The sequence below is a fragment of the Mauremys reevesii genome, unplaced genomic scaffold (genome assembly GCF_016161935.1).
Source record: "Mauremys reevesii isolate NIE-2019 unplaced genomic scaffold, ASM1616193v1 Contig26, whole genome shotgun sequence".
In the NCBI taxonomy this organism is placed as follows: domain Eukaryota; kingdom Metazoa; phylum Chordata; order Testudines; family Geoemydidae; genus Mauremys; species Mauremys reevesii.
In genome coordinates, this window is record NW_024100836.1 from 468,335 (window position 1) to 484,893 (window position 16,559).

Below are 16,559 nucleotides of genomic sequence, written 5' to 3' on the forward strand. Positions count from 1 at the left end.
GACACGAGGACAAACGGATATAAACTGTCAGTCAGGAAATTCAGGCTTGAAATTAGACGAAGGTTTCTAACCATCAGGAGTGCAATACTGGAACAGCCTACCGAGGGAAACAGTGAAGCGAAGGACCTCCATGACTTTAAGATTAAGCTAGATAAGTTTATGGAGGGGATGGTATGATAGGATAACGGGCTTAGTCAATAGGTCAATTAAGTGCCACACTGGTAAATAGTACAATGGGTCAATGGTATGATATAACCTTTTCCAGAGGGTTTGGCTAGAGTCTTGCCCGCATGCTCGGGGTTCAGCTGACCGCCATATTTGGGGTCGGGAAGGAATTTTCCTCCAGGGAAGATTGGCAATGGCCCTGGAGGTTTTTCGCCTTCCTCCGAAGCATGGGGCAGGGGTCGCTTGCTAAGGAGTGGGTGGATCGGCTTATGTGGCCTGCATCTTGCAGGAGGTCAGACTAGATGATCATAATGGTCCCTTCTGATCTTGAATTCTATGATTCTATGATTCTATGAATGGAGACACTCCCCCCCACCCCAGGGGATGCTGGGACATGCCGGCCATTTCTGGGAGTGGCACGGAGGGACGGAGGCAGAGTGGGCAGGAGCCACCTCAGTGCTGCTGGCACATCTCTGCACACTGATGGGGGGAGGGGAGCAGAGGGCCTCCATGTGCTGCCTGGGGTAGGGGCAATGAACAGAGCTGCCTCCCCTCCCGGGTCTATTACAGGAGTGGGTGGGTGGTGTCTTTTGGCCTGCAAGGTGCAGCAGGTCGGACTAGATGATCACATTGTTCCCTTCTGACCTTAAAGGCTTTGAGTCTAAAAGGGAGAGGGAAGTAAAGATATTTTTTTTTAAATAAACCAAACATTGTAATACCAGATAACTCCAACAGCTCATTGTACAGTCCCACCCCTTTCTTCCTCCACTGTGTGTTGAATGACCTGCAGGACATTGATTCTCTCATTTCATTGATAAACTGATACAACGTGACTGAAATACAACCAATTCCCAGTCGAGAAAATGTCACTTCCTGCATTGGCTGGGAATCGAACCCAGGTCAACTGCTTGGAAGGCAGCTATGCTCACCACTATACCACCAATGCATCTGGCAAAAGTGCCACTTATGCTTGCCCAATGAGGCTAGAGCAGCATTGAGGCACTTTTCTGCCTGTTAAAATGTACTGGATTCTCATCACTAAAAACACCTCCATCTTCACTTGGGTTTGAACCATCAGCCTTTCAATTAGCCAGCAAAGCCTTTCAATTAGCCAGCAAAGTTGTTAATCACAGGGTATGTCTACACTATGGGATTATTCCAATTTTACAGAAATTGTTTTTTGGAAACAGATTGTATAAAGTCGAGTGCACGCGGCCACACTAAGCACATTAATTAAGTGGTGTGCGTCCATGTACGAGGCTAGTGTCAATTTCAGAGTGTTGCATTGTGGGTAGCTATCCCATAGCTATCCCATAGTTCCCGCAGTCTCCCGCCCATTGGAATTCGCTGAGATCCCAATGCCTGATGGGGCAAAAACAGTGTCATGGGTGATTCTGGGTAAATGTTGTCACTCAATCCTCCCTCCGTGAAAGAAACGGCAGACAATCATTTCGTGCCCTTTTCCTGGATTGCCCGGCAGACGCCATAGCACGGCAACCATGGAGCCCGCTCAGCCTTTTTCACTGTCACCGTATGTCTACTGGATGGTGCTGACAGACGCGGTACTGCAGCGCTACACGGCAGCATCCCCTTGCCTTTTGCAAGTTAGCAAAGATAGTTACTAGCCATCCCATCCCATCTGCTGCTTTGCAAGTTGACAATGACAGTGACCAGTCATAATGTACTGTCTGCTGCTGTCATGGTGCTCCTGGCCGGCCTCGTGAGGTCGGCCGGGACGCATGGACAAAAATGGGAATGACTCCCCCGGTCATTCCCTTCTTTACGTTTTGTCTAAAGGGAGAGTCAGTCCTGTCTAGACTATCAGACAAGCCTACTAAAGAACCAGAGAGGCAAACAGCCACTCCGGGTCAGAGCCCCAGACATCCCGCAGAAATGATGAGCTGCATGCCATTCTAGGGGGTGCCCCTGCAACAACCACACCCATTGCTTCCTCCTCCCCACCCTCCTGGGCTACTGCTGCAGTTATCCCCATTTGTGTGATGAAGTAATAAAGAATGCAGGAATTTGAAACAACACTGACTTTATTGCCTCTGCAAGTAGAGCTCAAAGGAGGAGGGGGGGCAGCCTCCAGCTGCTATGATATTCCAGGCAGGACTGAATCTCCATTAGACAAAGCTTAAAGAAGAGAATGACCTGGGAGTCATTCACATTTTTGCCCAGGTGCCCCTGGGCGACCTCACCGAGGTCAGCCAGGAGCACTCACGGGATGACGATGACTGATACCAGTCCTACTGTACCGTCTGCCATCTGGAAGGGAAGGGAAGGGAAGGGGATGCTGCTGTGTAGTGCTGCAGCACAACATGTGCCAGCAGAATCCGGTAGACATACGGTGACATTGAAAAAAAGCGAGAAATTATTTTTTCCTTTGCTTTCACGGGGAGGGGGCAATGACATATACCCTGAACCACCCGTGACAATGTTTTTGACCCTTCAGGCTTTGGGAACTCAGCCAAGAATTCAAATGGTTTTTGGAGAGTGCGGAACTGTGGGATAGCTACAGTCATCAGCCGCCCTCCCTCCATGAGCGTCCATTTCATTCTTTGGCTTTCTGGTACGCTTGTCTCAGCTCCTTAAGTTTCAGCACTGTGTTGAGTCCCTGATGTGGCCTCTCTCCATCATAGCCTGGGAGATTTTTTTCAAATGTTTTGGCATTTCGTCTTTTGGAACAGAGTTCTGATAGAACAGATTCATCTCCCCATACAAAGATCAGCTTCAGTATCTCCCCTACAGTCAATGCTGGAGCTCTTTTTGGATTCTGGGACTGCATGGTCACCTGTGTTGATCGGCCCACGCTGGGCAAACAGGAAATGAAATTCAAAAGTTCATGGGGCTTTTTCTGTTTACCTGGCCAGTGCATCCGAGTTCAGATTGCTGTGCAGAGCGGTCACAATGGTGCACTGTGGGATAGCACCCGGAGGCCAATACCGTTGAATTGTGGCCACATTAACCCTAATCCGACATGGCAATGCCGATTTCAGCGCTACTCCCCTCGTCGGAGAGGAGTACAGATACCGGTATTAAGAGACCTTTATATCGATATAAAGGGCTTCGTTGTGTGGATGGGTGCAGGGTTAATGCGATTTAACGCTGCTAAATTCGATATAAACTCGTAGTGTTGACCAGGCCAGAGAGAGCAGCAGGTTTCCCATATTGTTTCCCGCTCTTGTTTTCTTGACTAGTTTCTCCTCTGCACCAACTTGCTGTTTTTCTTTATGAGCCTGGCTAGCTCAGTGGGCAGAGCATCAAACTTTTAATCTGAGGGTCCAGGGTTCAAGTCCCTGGTCAGGTGATAAACTACTCCCCAAGATCTTACACTGTCTTGCTGGAGTCCTCTTTGATGTTACTTTTTCTCTTCAGGATTTTCCTTTCCTCAGAAGGGCCTTTTGTGTGTGGTTTGAAGGGGCAACTTCCTGACAGCCCTCTGTCCTTGCAGCCTGGAGGAATAAAGGCCTCTGGGCATAGAGCATGTTCCTCCCCTGCACACACACACACACACACACACACACACACACACACACACACACACACACACACACACACACACACACACACACACACACACACACACACACACACACACACACAGAATATCCCTAAGGAATTAGAATCACCTGCTGCCTTCCTCTGTCCTGCTGGATCCCCAAATGAAGATGCTCTTCAGCCTAAACCCATGTCGCCTCTTTTCCCAGTGCCCTCAGACCCAACCTCAGTCCCTCCTATGCTCACTGCTCCTCACTCCCAACCTGAGCCTGCTCCTCTTCACCCTTCTCCTCTGTCCCAACCCACAGGCCCCTTCTCCTCATGCTGCTCCTCAATCCCAATCCACGGCTCCTCCTTCCTCCAGCAGCAGGTGCTTCAGACCGCTCAGGAAGATTTTATTGCAAGGTTTTGTGTATGAGTCTGCATGTGGATTTTACAGTGTGTTGGAAATAGGTTGGGTTGTTTGCCGAAATGATCACTTGTGGTTGGTGCTGGACTCCCAGTCTCCATGTTATTGGGGCAGGAGAAATAAAGGGTTGTTATCCTTGTTGTGTGAATCGAGGGCAGCACAACTGGGCTTGACAGACCCTGATTGAGGGACTCACCCTCAATTCAATAGCACTTGCTAGGCAGGGGACAGGGGTTCCAAAGCTGAGTGGGCTGGGGTCTGGGTCCCAATGCTAAAATTTAGGTGTCAGACCAACTTTAGGACAGGGTGGCTGTAGAGGGATGAGTGAGTCCCTAGACAACATAGTGAGTATGGAGCCTTCTTATATTCCCCTTTTCCACCCAGGATGGCAGGTGAACTGTACAGAGGCACCTCTGGGCTTGCTCTGACTAAGGACAACAGCTGTGAGTGGGGTGCAGAGCGGGGATGGCTCATGTTAAAGGACTTTGGTTGCTGGACTTACGAACCGTAGGGAGAAGGACACTGCCCAGCTTATCTGGGGGTGGGTCTTTCCTTGTGGTTAATGTTTATGTGTTGGGGCTGCTGACATGACTTCTACTAACCTTGGGCTTACATTGCAGTGTAGACATACCCTGAGAGGGCATCTAGACTGTGATAAAATCCCACTGGCCCGGCTGGCCTGGATGATCTGATTTGGGCTCCTGGGGCTCAGGTTGTGGAGCTAAAAACTACAGCGTAGACATCTGGGCTCAGACTGGAGCCCAGGCTCGAGACCTCACCCTCATGGGGTCTTGGAGGCTGGGCTGAAGCCCAAGTGTCTACGCTGAATCAACTGACCCAGGGTTTGAGAATAGTGACTTGGGTGTGTTAATGGCAGTATAGACATAATGCTGGGCTATGTCCACACTGCAATGAAACACCCAGCGCTGTCCCGTGCCAGTGCAGGCTCCCAGGCTAGCCATGGGGTGGTAAATTTGCAGCGTAGACCTCTCGGCTCAGGCTCAATACCGGGCTCTGGGAGCCCTCAAGGTTGGGAGGGAGTTTAGCAAGCAAACAAGGTAAAATGGCAGTGGAGTATTAGCCTGGACTCAATGGCATTTCTCCATTGGTCTGTCTGCTTTGGGGCAGAGACAATAACACGTCCTGCTGCATTCGTTATTTCAAAGGGCAGTTTAGGATTTTCATCCTCACACACGGTGCACAAAGCAGGACTCAACCCTCGGTACAAACTAAACAAGCTGCCCACAGGTTCTGCCAGCCACAATGAGCCATTCAGTGTGAGAGCCCAGACCTGCCCCTGTCCCAGAGGGAGGGGGGTCATCTGTGACAGGCTGGAACACTGACCTATCAGCTCTTAACTCCCAAATTTTCAGTAAGTCTGTTATCAGTGCCTGTGAGTATAATTTAAACAACTATACTGGGCTGGACCAAAGAGCTCTGTGTTTTGTCTTCCCACAGTAGCCAATACCAGGTTGCCCAAGAGTTAGTCAATAAGGCACCACTGGGAATTGAACCCAGGATTTCCTGTTTACAAGGCAGGTGCTTTAGCCAGCTAAGCCATGGTGCCTGCCTGTGGCAACAGCACAGTGTCTGCCCACACCTGACTCCCTGCCATCCCCACTGGGGCCTGACAAGCTTTGCTTGTGTTTGGATTCTGCAAAGCAGAGGAGCAGGTGACGTTTTCCTTGCAAGGTGTGTGTGTGTGTGTGTGTGTGTGTGTGTGTGTGTGTGTGTGTGTGTGTGTGTGTGTGTGTGTGTGTGTGTGTGTGTGTGTGTGTGTGTGTGTGTGTGTGAGAGAGAGAGAGAGAGAGAGAGAGAGAATCTTTGGCCAGGTCTGCACTACAAGGTTACTTCAGCATCATTATATTGCTCAGATGCGTGAAAAACACACAACGCTCCCTCGGTCAGCAGCTTGTGGCTGGTGCACACACTGCAATACCACGTCTGGCGACAAAATTGCCCTGTTTTGGTGACAAAATAAAACCACCTCGACGAGAGGCCTAGTGCTTTTTGCAGCAAACTTAAAGTGACAAATGTCAGTGTAAATGCTGCTGGTCATTATATCACCATAACTGGCCTCCACCAGTATCCCTCCATGCCTGCCGTGAACTCACCTGCCCTGCATTCCTGCTACAGAGGCTGGGTACCTCCCCTTTCATAGCTCCAGAAAGTTCTGACAGCTGAGCCGCTATCTACACCGGGATTAGCTTGATAGAACTGCATTGCCAGCCTAAGTCATGTAATTACACCAACCTAATTTTGTAGTGTAGACCTGTCCAAAGAATCACACACACACCTTGGGAGCAAAACTTCATCTGCTCCTCTGCTTTATAGAATCCAAACACGAACAACACTTCTCAGGGCCCAGTGGGGATTGGCAGAGAGTCAGGTGTGGGCCATCTTTATCCCAGGAGAGATGGACTCTAAGGGTACGTCTCCATTGCAATGTAAGCCCAGGTGTGGCACGCTGTGCTCAGAGCAGCACCCTGCAAGCCCCATATTCACCACTCTCATATAATGATGAGATGGTTCGTACAAAGTCTGCCTGGTGAGGTGTCATTTCAAAAGTCTTGATCTGTTGAACATTAATATCGTGTTGGATTGTGTGTGCTCGCATTGGTTGGGAAGTTATGAAGTTTTGCTCTGTGTGCGTTACTGAGATATGTTATGAGGTTGGGAAATGCCCCACCAGACTTTCAGGTGCGACAAGGAGGAGCCAGACTCGCTGCTGGCCCATTGAAGGGATCCACACTCCCAAGGACCATCCCAGGAACCGTGTACAATGCAGGCTTCTCCGAGATAGCACAGCGACAATGGACACTGATTGACTCACATCGTAGCAAAGGAGCTTCCTAGCAAGTCAGAGGAAACTATGAAAGAGGGGAAGAGACATCATGACCTGGCCTCTCTCCCCCACAACTCAGCAGCTGGAAACACACCTGGAGGAAAAGACTGAACTGAACTGACTCAGAAATCAGAAGAGAATAATAACAATAATACTTTCAAACCAAAGTCCCCAAACAGACTAGTATTAGTTTTTCAGCAGAAAATTTTCAGTTTGGGGAATTTTGTTTTCTCAGTCAGACTTGGCCAAGGGAAGCAGGGAGAAAATGTTTGAGTTGCCTCCTTCAGAACAGCTTGGCCTAGATACTAGCTCTGGTTCACTGTTGTGGCCTTGCTCGAGTTGAGGGTATTTTAATAATTTGGGCAGGTCCCAGGGTGTTTTGGGGAGAAGATGAGGATGTTACCTCTTGAGATAAAAACTAAGAAATACAGCACTAGAGAATTTCTTTTTTAAAGAAATCTGGGATTTAGACATTTTATTTAAAGCAAGGGAGTTCTGAGTTTCTGAGAAGGTTTTTGTTTGCAAGAAGCAAGATCGTTTGAGCTGTCATTGTACCAAAGGGGGAGATGGTTGTCTACAAAGGAGGGGTGAAAACTAAATGCATCCGATGAGGATGGGATTTGAACCCATGCATGCAGAGCACAATGGATTAGCAGTCCATCACCTTAACCACTCGGCCACCTCATCTGAGCTGTTAAAAAGGGACAGGAGGAGAAATCTAAGGCCAGCAGAGCTAGGGCCAATAAGGAGTTTTTAAATACTACGCAGAAGCAGGGGCTGAATGAGCTCCCCCCTCACATCTAGTGAGGAGCTGGGGGAAAGACTTCAGGAACAGAGCGTGTTTGCACAGACACACCTACTCTGCCTAGGTATGCAGCATGATGGGGCCGCTTTCCCAAAATGACCAGTTTCGGCTGGTGGTGGGTTACAAATCACTTTAGGATTCAATGGAATGAAATGTTATTATCCTTCCTGCATGATTGAAGGGCAGCAGAACATACCTAGACTGTCCTGATGGAGGGGTGGGTGGGTGAGGAATAGCTTTTATTGGACTTCATAGAAGTGATTGAGAACATCACCCTAAACCAGTGGTCCCCAAACATTTCACTCTGTGCCCTCTTAGCCATGGCTGTGGCCCCTTGGAAGCCGCAGTCAAGAACTGAGGCTGGGAGTGGGGCTGTTGCTTGCTGGGGAGAGGGGTGCAGACAGGGGTAAGGGGGTCGAGGCTGAGCTGGGAGCCAGAGCCCCAGGCTGACGTTGGGGTTGGGGAAGAGCTGGGGCAGAGTGGGGCTGAGTGCTGCTCCCTCCATGGGGGCTGGCTCAGGCCCTGAGGTGCCCCCATGCATGTTCCTCTGTGTCCCCCTAGGAGTCATGCCCCACATTTTGGGAACCACTGAACCCTACTCGCTAAGCAGGGGCTAGTGATGCCAAAGCCCAGGGAAAGGGAGAACAAGTGCGGGCCCCCAGCACTGGAGCCATGTGAAGGGGCTGCAGGAGAGGGGCAATGGCTGGTGGCCCAGGGAGTTAAGGGCAAAGGGGGCACAGGAGGGGGCAGGAGTTAGGGGTGAAGGAGGTGCAAGGCGTGGGAGTGCAGGAGCTAGCGGTAAAGGGGGAGTGGGGACCGTCCAGGGGCAATGGGGAAGTGCCAAAGTACAAGCTTTGCCCAGGGCACCATTTTCCCTAATGCTGGTCTGAGCAAACAATTGGAAATGACCCTTCAGTGAGACCAGAACCATCGTGTAGAAAAGCCCCTTTGTTAAGTGTTGGTGGCTGAGGGCTTAGGGAGATGGGTTAGAAAGCAACAGGCGTCTTTCTGTGGAGGTTTGATTCTTGCCTGTTAGGCAAGGCTGGTGTGTGGTGTCTCCATGGCTGTACTTTCCGTGTCTGATCTGCCACAGGGAGCCAAGTCTAGACATATTCAGAGGCTCTATGCCAGCGTTTCTCAAATTTCCTTTCACTGCAACCCCCTTCTGCCCAAAAAAAACTTACTCCATGGCCCTGGAAAGAGGGACCAGGCCCCTCCCCACTGAGCAGAGGCAGGGAAGACAAAGCCTGAGCCCTGCCCCAGTTAGGGGAGGTCAAAACCAGAGCTTGAAGGATTCAGCCCTGGGTGGTGGGGCTCAGAAATTTGGCTTCAGCCCCAGGCCCCAACAAGTCTAACGCCAGCCCTGGCAACCCCATTAAAACACGGTTATGACCCACTTTGGGGTCTTGCCCCACAGCTTGAGAACCACTGCTCTATGCTGAGGGGAGAGAGTTTTCCTGGGGGTGTAGTTAATCCACTTCCCAAGAGGTGGCAGCTATGTCAGTGGGAGAAGCTATATCGGTGGGTGTGCAAGCTGTGGTGTTTGCCACATTTAAGAAGTTTAATCAAACCCCATTTTTAAAACCACCTGTGGTCTGGGAATGGCAAAGGAGCTCGATGAATCAGGGTTTGTCCTTCAAAGTCCTGAAAATCACGATTCCCTACTCAGGTCATTGTGGGGGTATAGCTCAGCGGTAGAGTGCTTGACTGCAGCTCAAGTGATCCTCAAGTGGTCAGATTAGATGCTCTAATCGTCTCTTCTGGCCATAAAGGCGACTAATTTCTGAAAAGCTGAGTGTAGCATTGGGAGCAGCATCTGATGTTTTCCTGTCTAGCCGGCTTGCTGCCTAGAACGAATGCTCCTTGAGTGGGTGATCCACAGGGAGTAGCTTAAACCTCCAAAGTGCCTGGCCAGGGGCAGGACATTAGCCCAGCAAGGGAGGGGTGTGGCAGTGACATCACAAAGGCCTTTTGCAGGACCTCAGACTATTGGTCAAAGGTGGTGGGGAGGTGGTGACCTCACAGAGAGATGCTGACATCAGCCAGGCAGGACAGGGGCGAGGGGCCAGGGAAACCTCAGAGACCCTGTGGCTTTGCTTCAGCAAGTCTCCTTCTCCAGGTCTCTCTTTGAGGACTGGGGGAATATTGGGGTTCACGTACCTGAGCGCCAGGAGGAACCTCTTTCGAGTTTTCTCCTTCCCTTTTAGTGATTTTACTTGAAAACAGCCATCCCTGTTTAGAAGGTAAGAGCCTCCTTGAGGTTTGAAACCTGTTCGGTCTGATCCATCTGGTGACAGTTGAATTCTAGGCATGGAAAACACAAACTTAAGGAGGCAGAATTTTATTCCGCACCTGGGATTTTGTCCCATAGAATCAGTGGGGACATTAGGGTTTGTCCTTTCTGTTTCACCTTTTCCTCCATCCATCCCTTCCTCCTTTCTCTTTGTCTCTTGCTTCTTTTGTCCTTTCACCTGTTCCCCTCCCAACACCAGGAGCGGTGTGTGTGTGTGTGTGTGTGTGTGTGTGTGTGTGTTGCGGGGGAGTGCTCTGCAGCTCCCACTGTGGGAGGTCCACCCAAAAATGTGGGGCTGAAATAGTGCTCGGGCAGTGATCCCCACCAGTGACCTGGGCCATCCTTTGGGCTCTCTGGTGAGAACCTCAGCCTCCTGTCCTCAGTCTCTACCCTGATTGGCTGAGCAGGGGGTTATTGACAGGGAGGAGACTCAGGTCCTTGTTGTTCTCTTTTAAGACCAAGGAAATAAGTCAGAACCTGTTATATGTTGACAAATTTTGCTGCTTTGCTGCATTAATGGTCTCTGAGCAGTTCATGATTCTCTCTAACATTGCAGTTCTCCTCAAATACTTGCTGAATAATTACTGTGCACTGTTGTTGGTCTGGAGCTCATCTGAGAGCACTTTATTCAGGTCATTCAGTGTTTGAAATTCAAGATCTGATGGTTAGTTTGAAAATCAGGGCTCTTGGGTCCTATTCCCAACTCTGCCACTGGCTGGCTGTGTGACCTAAGACAAGTCAATTCTCCTTTCTCAGCCTTAGCTTCTCCCTCTCAAGTAGGGATAATGATGATCCGCTCCTACCTAGCTCAAGGTGGGTGGAGGATGGGGATCCATTGGAGAGTGTCACTAGGAGTATCAGAGGGGCCGTGTTAGTCTGGATTTGTAAAAGCAGCAAAGACTCCTGTGGCACCTGGCTAAGCAAACAGAACAAACCCCAAATCCCCCCTGTGCTTTGGGAGCCAGGTTTGCTGTGGGAATCCTGTAGTTCAGATGACTTCACGCCTGGGCATTGTGATTCTTTACCAGTTTCTCTGGCATTGGGGCAGTTTTGTGCTCACAGCTGTGATGGCCGAGTGGTTAAGGCGTTGGACTTGAAATCCAATAGGGTTCCCCTGCGCAGGTTCAAATCCTGCTCACAGCGAGGCCTGTGTTTTAGCCAGTCTCTCACCCGGGCAATACCTCTGTACAACCCCCTGAGACACTCTCACCCTCTCCCACCCCAAGTAAATTCTGTTCTGCTCCTTTCATCGAGATGCCTGGGACACCCCCGCACACTGTGTACCTGAGGGGTCGGGCAAACTCTCAGCACCTGAAGCCTCTGCCACTCACCTAGTGCCCCATAGATCAGCCATAGCCCTGGTTCTGCTCCTCTCTCTAGCATGTGAGTCAGCGACTCCATGGGAGCTACGGGGCTGCAGAACCAACAGAGAAAAAAAGGTGCTCAGCACCCACTGGCAGCCAGCTCCCCCCCACCCACTACAGGCCTTGCTGACAAGCTCCTCACACTTGCCAGTGATCAGCTGTTCAGTGGGGTGCAGGAGGCGCTGGGGGGGGGAGGAGCAGGGAGAGTGGGAGAGGGAGAGGAATGGGGCAGGAAGGTGCAGGGCGGGAAGAGATGGGACAGGGGTGGGGGCTTGGGGGAAGGGGTGGAGTGGGGGGCAGGGCCTGGGGAGGAAAGGGGGGATTTGTCCCATACCCCGGATCCCTCTAGGGCCGGCCCTGAAGGGAAGCACCGACTATCACAGTGACAATAAAACTGACCAGCCTTGTGGGGGGGGCTGAGGGAGATCCGCACTCACCAGGTCTCTTGTCTCCCCCAAGGTGAGCCAGACACTGCTCTCTCCTGGCTCTCACTCTAGCAGCTGGACGCCAAGGAGCCATTTCCCCTCAGGAAGTGCATCGAGTGCCCCTGTGGTGCTGGGGGGCTGGCACTGCTGCTGCCTGTGGGGCTGGCAGCGGGGGCTGATGTCTGCACAGACTCTCAGCTGCCAGGCCGGAGGGGGCACTTGGGACCTTACCAGACCGGCTCAGTGAAGACGGGGGGTTGACAGAGCAATACAGACGCTCTCCAGAGCACGGAGCAGCAGCCGCCCATGCAGCCAGGCAATGAGCAATTCCCACAGCCTGGAGCCGAGGGCGGCAGCTGCTGTTCCAGCTCCTTGGGACAGGCCCTGTCAGCCAACAGCCACTTCTTACTCCCCACAGCTAAGGGCGCCGGGTTCCTCCGGTGGGGGTGTGGAGCAGCCGTTCGTTTTCCTGTCCGCACTCCTCTGTGGTGTGAAAATCGGGGAGGGGAGGCAGAAGCCCCACTTCCCTCCAGAAATGACGCCAGTGGGGGAAGCCAGGACAACAGGGTGGGGCGGCAGGTGGTGGCCAGACTCTCACTGCCAGGGTCTAGTCTAGCTCAGGGTCCAGCTCAACTTCCTCCCCGCGCCACTGGCCCCCAGTCCCCTTCCACCACCAGGTCAACCCGGCCACTAGGGCAGGAACGGGGTGAGGCAGCAAGTCAAGCTGAGCAAGGCAGGCAAAAGCAGGTCTTGTCTTCATGGACAGCTCCCAATGACGTCCTGTTTGTGTGCAACTGCTGCAAAAACATCCCAGACAGAGAAGCAACAGGCCAAAATACTGCTCCATGGCTGCCAAAGTAGCTTAGTTGGGAGAGCGTTAGACTGAAGATCTAAAGGTTCCTGGTTCAATCCCAGGCTTTGACAGGTTCTTTTATTCTCTTTGTACAGGGGGGCAGCTTGTTCTCTGGCAGCCCAGTGGTACTTGCACCCAAGGTGAGCAGAGCTGCTGTGGGGCAAAGCAATTTTGGGGGCCCCTTCCATTAAAAAAAAAGTTGCAACATTGTATTTTCATGGGGCCCCTGTGGGGCCTGGAACAAACTTCCCACTTGCCTCCCTGTGGGTGGCACTGATGGTGAGTCTCTGATCTTGGGCTCTGCAGTAGGAAAACATAGAATGGGCTTCTGCCCCTACTTGGCCCACCTGACTTTTAACAAGGAGAGATGGGATCTGTCTTTCCCAACATGGCAGGAAGACAGCAAGGCAGGGTGACCGTCGGGAAGGGTGCCCGCGGGCTGCTGGGCAGTGACAGGCAGGGATTGGGGATGGAAGCTCCTCTGTGCAGCTGAGCAAGGGCAGTACCAGGGAAGGGGAATCTGTAAAAGTGGCCCTGTGGAAGGTGGCAGGGATTTGGGGGCCCAGGAGGAGGCGCTTGATGTTCAGTGCCTTGGAGCAGCTGGACTTGGCCATGGTGAGTGTTCAGGAAATGCACATTAACAACTCTAGGGTAGCTCAATAGGCAGAGGGTGATTGGAGGAAGGGCCTCCTGGCCAGGGAAGAACGATGGGGCTGGAGTCTTGTTTTTCACATTCGCGGTGCTAGTACAGAAGGTGGTGGAGCTCCAACCAGGGAGGGCATTACTGGTGGCTTTGTGCTCTGTGGCACTGGTTACTGCTATATTAGTGTGTATGGTCCCCAGTTAAGGCATGAGAGGGAAGATCAAAGGCTCCCTTCCTCTGGGCTGCATGATGTTTGTTGTTGGGGGGGGGCGGATTTTAATTATGTCAGCCGGCCTGAGCACCGCTGGTCCCGTTTTCCCAACCGTCAGAGGAAACATTTTTACAATGAGCACTACCTGGCGCAGGTCTGTAGTGAGGTCGGCTTAGAGGAGCTCACTCCAGCCACAGAGGGGGTTCACCTTTCTGCGGGGACAGGCCAGGACTCGCATTGACCGGATTTATGCTTAGCTTTTGTGTCTTTAGCATGTTGCTTTTCAGATTCTTTCTTGGCCCGACTTGTTACACTTTGACACTTAACAGGCTAGAGTTTGTGCACCTTCCTATTATCCTCACTAGGATCTGATTTCCAAATTTTGAGGAATGACTTTTTGCCTCTAACGGCCTCCATTACTCTGCCATGTACCTAGAGTGGCGTTCTGCTGGTCGTCCTATTGTCGCTTCTGATTTAGGGCAAACGTTTCATCTGAGCCTCTAATTGCGGTGTTTTTAAACGCTCTGCATGCTGCTTGCAGGCACCTAACACTTGTGACAGCAGCTCCTTTTAATTCCCATCCAACCATCTGTACTTATGCCGATAGGTCGACTCTAGGTCTTTAACTCTGAGCGGTAGCTGAGAAGATGGTAAATGGGGCAGAAACCCGTTCGACAAACCTCTTCATTTCCTTGTATCAGAGGGGAGCCGTGTTAGTCTGGATCTGTAAAAGCAACAAAGACTCCTGTGGCACCTTATAGACTAACAGACGTTTTGCAGCATGAGCTTTGGTGGGTGAATACTCACTTCTTCGGATACCGCTCAGAGTTATTCTTGCATCCGAAGAAGTGGGTATTCACCCACGAAAGCTCATGCTGCAAAACGTCTGTTAGTCTATAAGGTGCCACAGGATTCTTTGTTGCTTCATTTCCTTGTTATTTCCTGACTTCTTTATTCATCCCCTTTTCCTTATTTCCTGGGTGAGGCGGCGGCCTGCCAGGGAGCTCCCCGGCACCTCTGGCTGCCTGGGCTGAAGGCAAGAGGCAGGCCTGGGCGTGGCGAGGGCCTCCTGTCCTGGCCTGAGGCTGCAGTGCTTCCTGGTCCCCTTTTCCCACCACCCCGGCAGGTGGCTGCTGCGGGAGAACACGAGGGAGGCTCTCGGGGCGCTGGGCAGCGCTGTGTGTGTGGCTGTCAGGGGAAAGAGCCGAGGCTCCGGACTCGACCTGCCATTGACTCGCGTGGCTCTGCGCGGCCGTCAGCCGGGGCGGGCCAGGCCGCGGACGTGACTCAGGCTTGGGCAGCATGGCCGCGCTTTCCTGACGAGGTATAACCCTGGGTGTCAGGTCGCTGTGCAGCTTTGATCTAAACTGACCAGCAGCCCACAGCCTCCCCCTGGGTCAGCCCCACCTGGTTACTCCTTACAGGCCGACCTCACCCCCCTTCCAGTCCCGGATTCACCCCCTAATCATCCTACTACCACTCAGAGCCACAGCCGTGGAGGTGCTGAAGGAGGGAGGGGTGACTCCAGGGTGGGGTTCTTCTCTAACGATGGCTGGCAGAAAGGTGGTGCTCAGCTCTGTCAGCGACCTGCCCAGTTGCCTCGCTGCCAGGGGATACAGACATTTCTGTAAGGCGATTAAATGGGGTATTTGGCTTCTGAGTGAATGTGAGAAATGTGCAATTATGAGAGGGAATTTCCATCTACCTTTCTACTGCTCTTCAGTGGCCTAATGGTGAAAACATTAGCTTCCTAAACCAGATATTGTGGGTTCAAGTCCCATCCGGGGTGAAAAACTCCTCTCTTCTTGTATAAAGTACTGGATCTTCAGAACAGTCCTCCAGGAACAGAATCTTCCATTTGACAAATGCTTTCTAAACCCATCAGTAGCAAACAGTTAATACTAGTGTTTGTCTGAGAATAGAGTGAAGGGGAGTGTTTACTCTGACACAGACAGAAAGAGCAAGGCTGTTCTGAAAGAGAATGGATCTGTCTGGAGACAAAGCAGCCCATGAGACTGAGCAACCGTGTGAAAAGAAGAGGTTCAAATATGTTAGGTGTTATGTAGGTTGGCCTGGCAAATTTAGCGCTTGGCTACACTTGCAGATGTAGAGCGCTGGGAGTTAAACCAGCCCTCGGAGACCACAGCAGGGAAAATGCTGCTGTGTGTTTACTCTGACAGCTGCAAGTGCACTGGAATGGCCACACTAGCAGCTCTTGCAAATGCCACAGAGAGCAGTGCACTGTGGTAGCTATCCCAGTGTGCAAGTGGCTGCAATGTGCTTTTCAAATGGGGGGCGGGGGTGGAGTGTGTATGTGGGGGGAGAGACAGTGTGTTTTGGGGGTCTGAGAGTGTGTCAGCATGCTGTCTTGTGTGTTCGGACAGCAGCAGACCACCCTCCCCACCTCTCTCTCTCACACACACACCCTGCATCATCGGCAGCAGCATTCCCAGTAATGGTTGCTTTGTCCCGGAGCAGATAAGCAGCCGGCTGTCGGAAACAGAGCTTTGAAAGGGAATATCCGCATGCCGATTTCAAAACAGTGACCACAGTGGGCACTTGACTTCAGGGGATTATGGGACGTTTTCAGAGGCCAGTCACAGTGCAGTAATACAACACGTCGTCACACTCACACCTGGGCATTTCAGCCGAGGCAAAGTGAGCTTTATGCTTCTCATGGAGGTGGATTACCAGGAGCGCTCCAGCTGCAGAGCCCAGGTGCTCCATGTGCCTTGCGAGTGTGGACACCTCAGGAGTTAGGGCACCCGGGCTGCTTTAATGCGCTCAAACTTGCAAGTGTAGCCAAGCCCCTAGACTTGCGACCTGACACCCAGGGTTATAAGACAGACATAGTGACCCCCTTACTGGCCTTGGGGAACCCCAAACCCTTGTTACTAAGGGCACTGAGGAGTCTCTGTCCCTTAATAACTTCTGGGAGCTCCCCAGCAGGCTGCAGGCGTCAGCCACCTCCTGCCACACAGGTTAGACTCTTGGTGCTGTGCCAGCCGCCCCCTCGCTTGCAGGCCCAGTGTGAGAAGCAGGAGG

At 51.9% G+C, this 16,559-nt stretch overlaps 5 non-coding genes across 5 annotated transcripts; 2 read left to right on the top strand and 3 right to left on the bottom strand.

Moving 5' to 3' along the window:
- Nucleotides 1–1,039: 1,039 nt before the first annotated feature.
- On the bottom strand, nucleotides 1,040–1,111 carry TRNAG-UCC. Its single transcript has one exon. It is a non-coding gene; the product is annotated as a tRNA-Gly (tRNA).
- Nucleotides 1,112–5,568: 4,457 nt separating this feature from the next.
- TRNAT-UGU lies at nucleotides 5,569–5,642 on the bottom strand. The gene has a single exon. It is a non-coding gene; the product is annotated as a tRNA-Thr (tRNA).
- A 1,883-nt stretch (nucleotides 5,643–7,525) lies between these two features.
- Nucleotides 7,526–7,607, bottom strand: TRNAS-GCU. Its single transcript has one exon. It is a non-coding gene; the product is annotated as a tRNA-Ser (tRNA).
- Nucleotides 7,608–11,079: 3,472 nt separating this feature from the next.
- Nucleotides 11,080–11,161, top strand: TRNAS-UGA. Its single transcript has one exon. It is a non-coding gene; the product is annotated as a tRNA-Ser (tRNA).
- A 1,497-nt stretch (nucleotides 11,162–12,658) lies between these two features.
- On the top strand, nucleotides 12,659–12,731 carry TRNAF-GAA. The gene has a single exon. It is a non-coding gene; the product is annotated as a tRNA-Phe (tRNA).
- The last annotated feature ends 3,828 nt before the right edge of the window (nucleotides 12,732–16,559 follow it).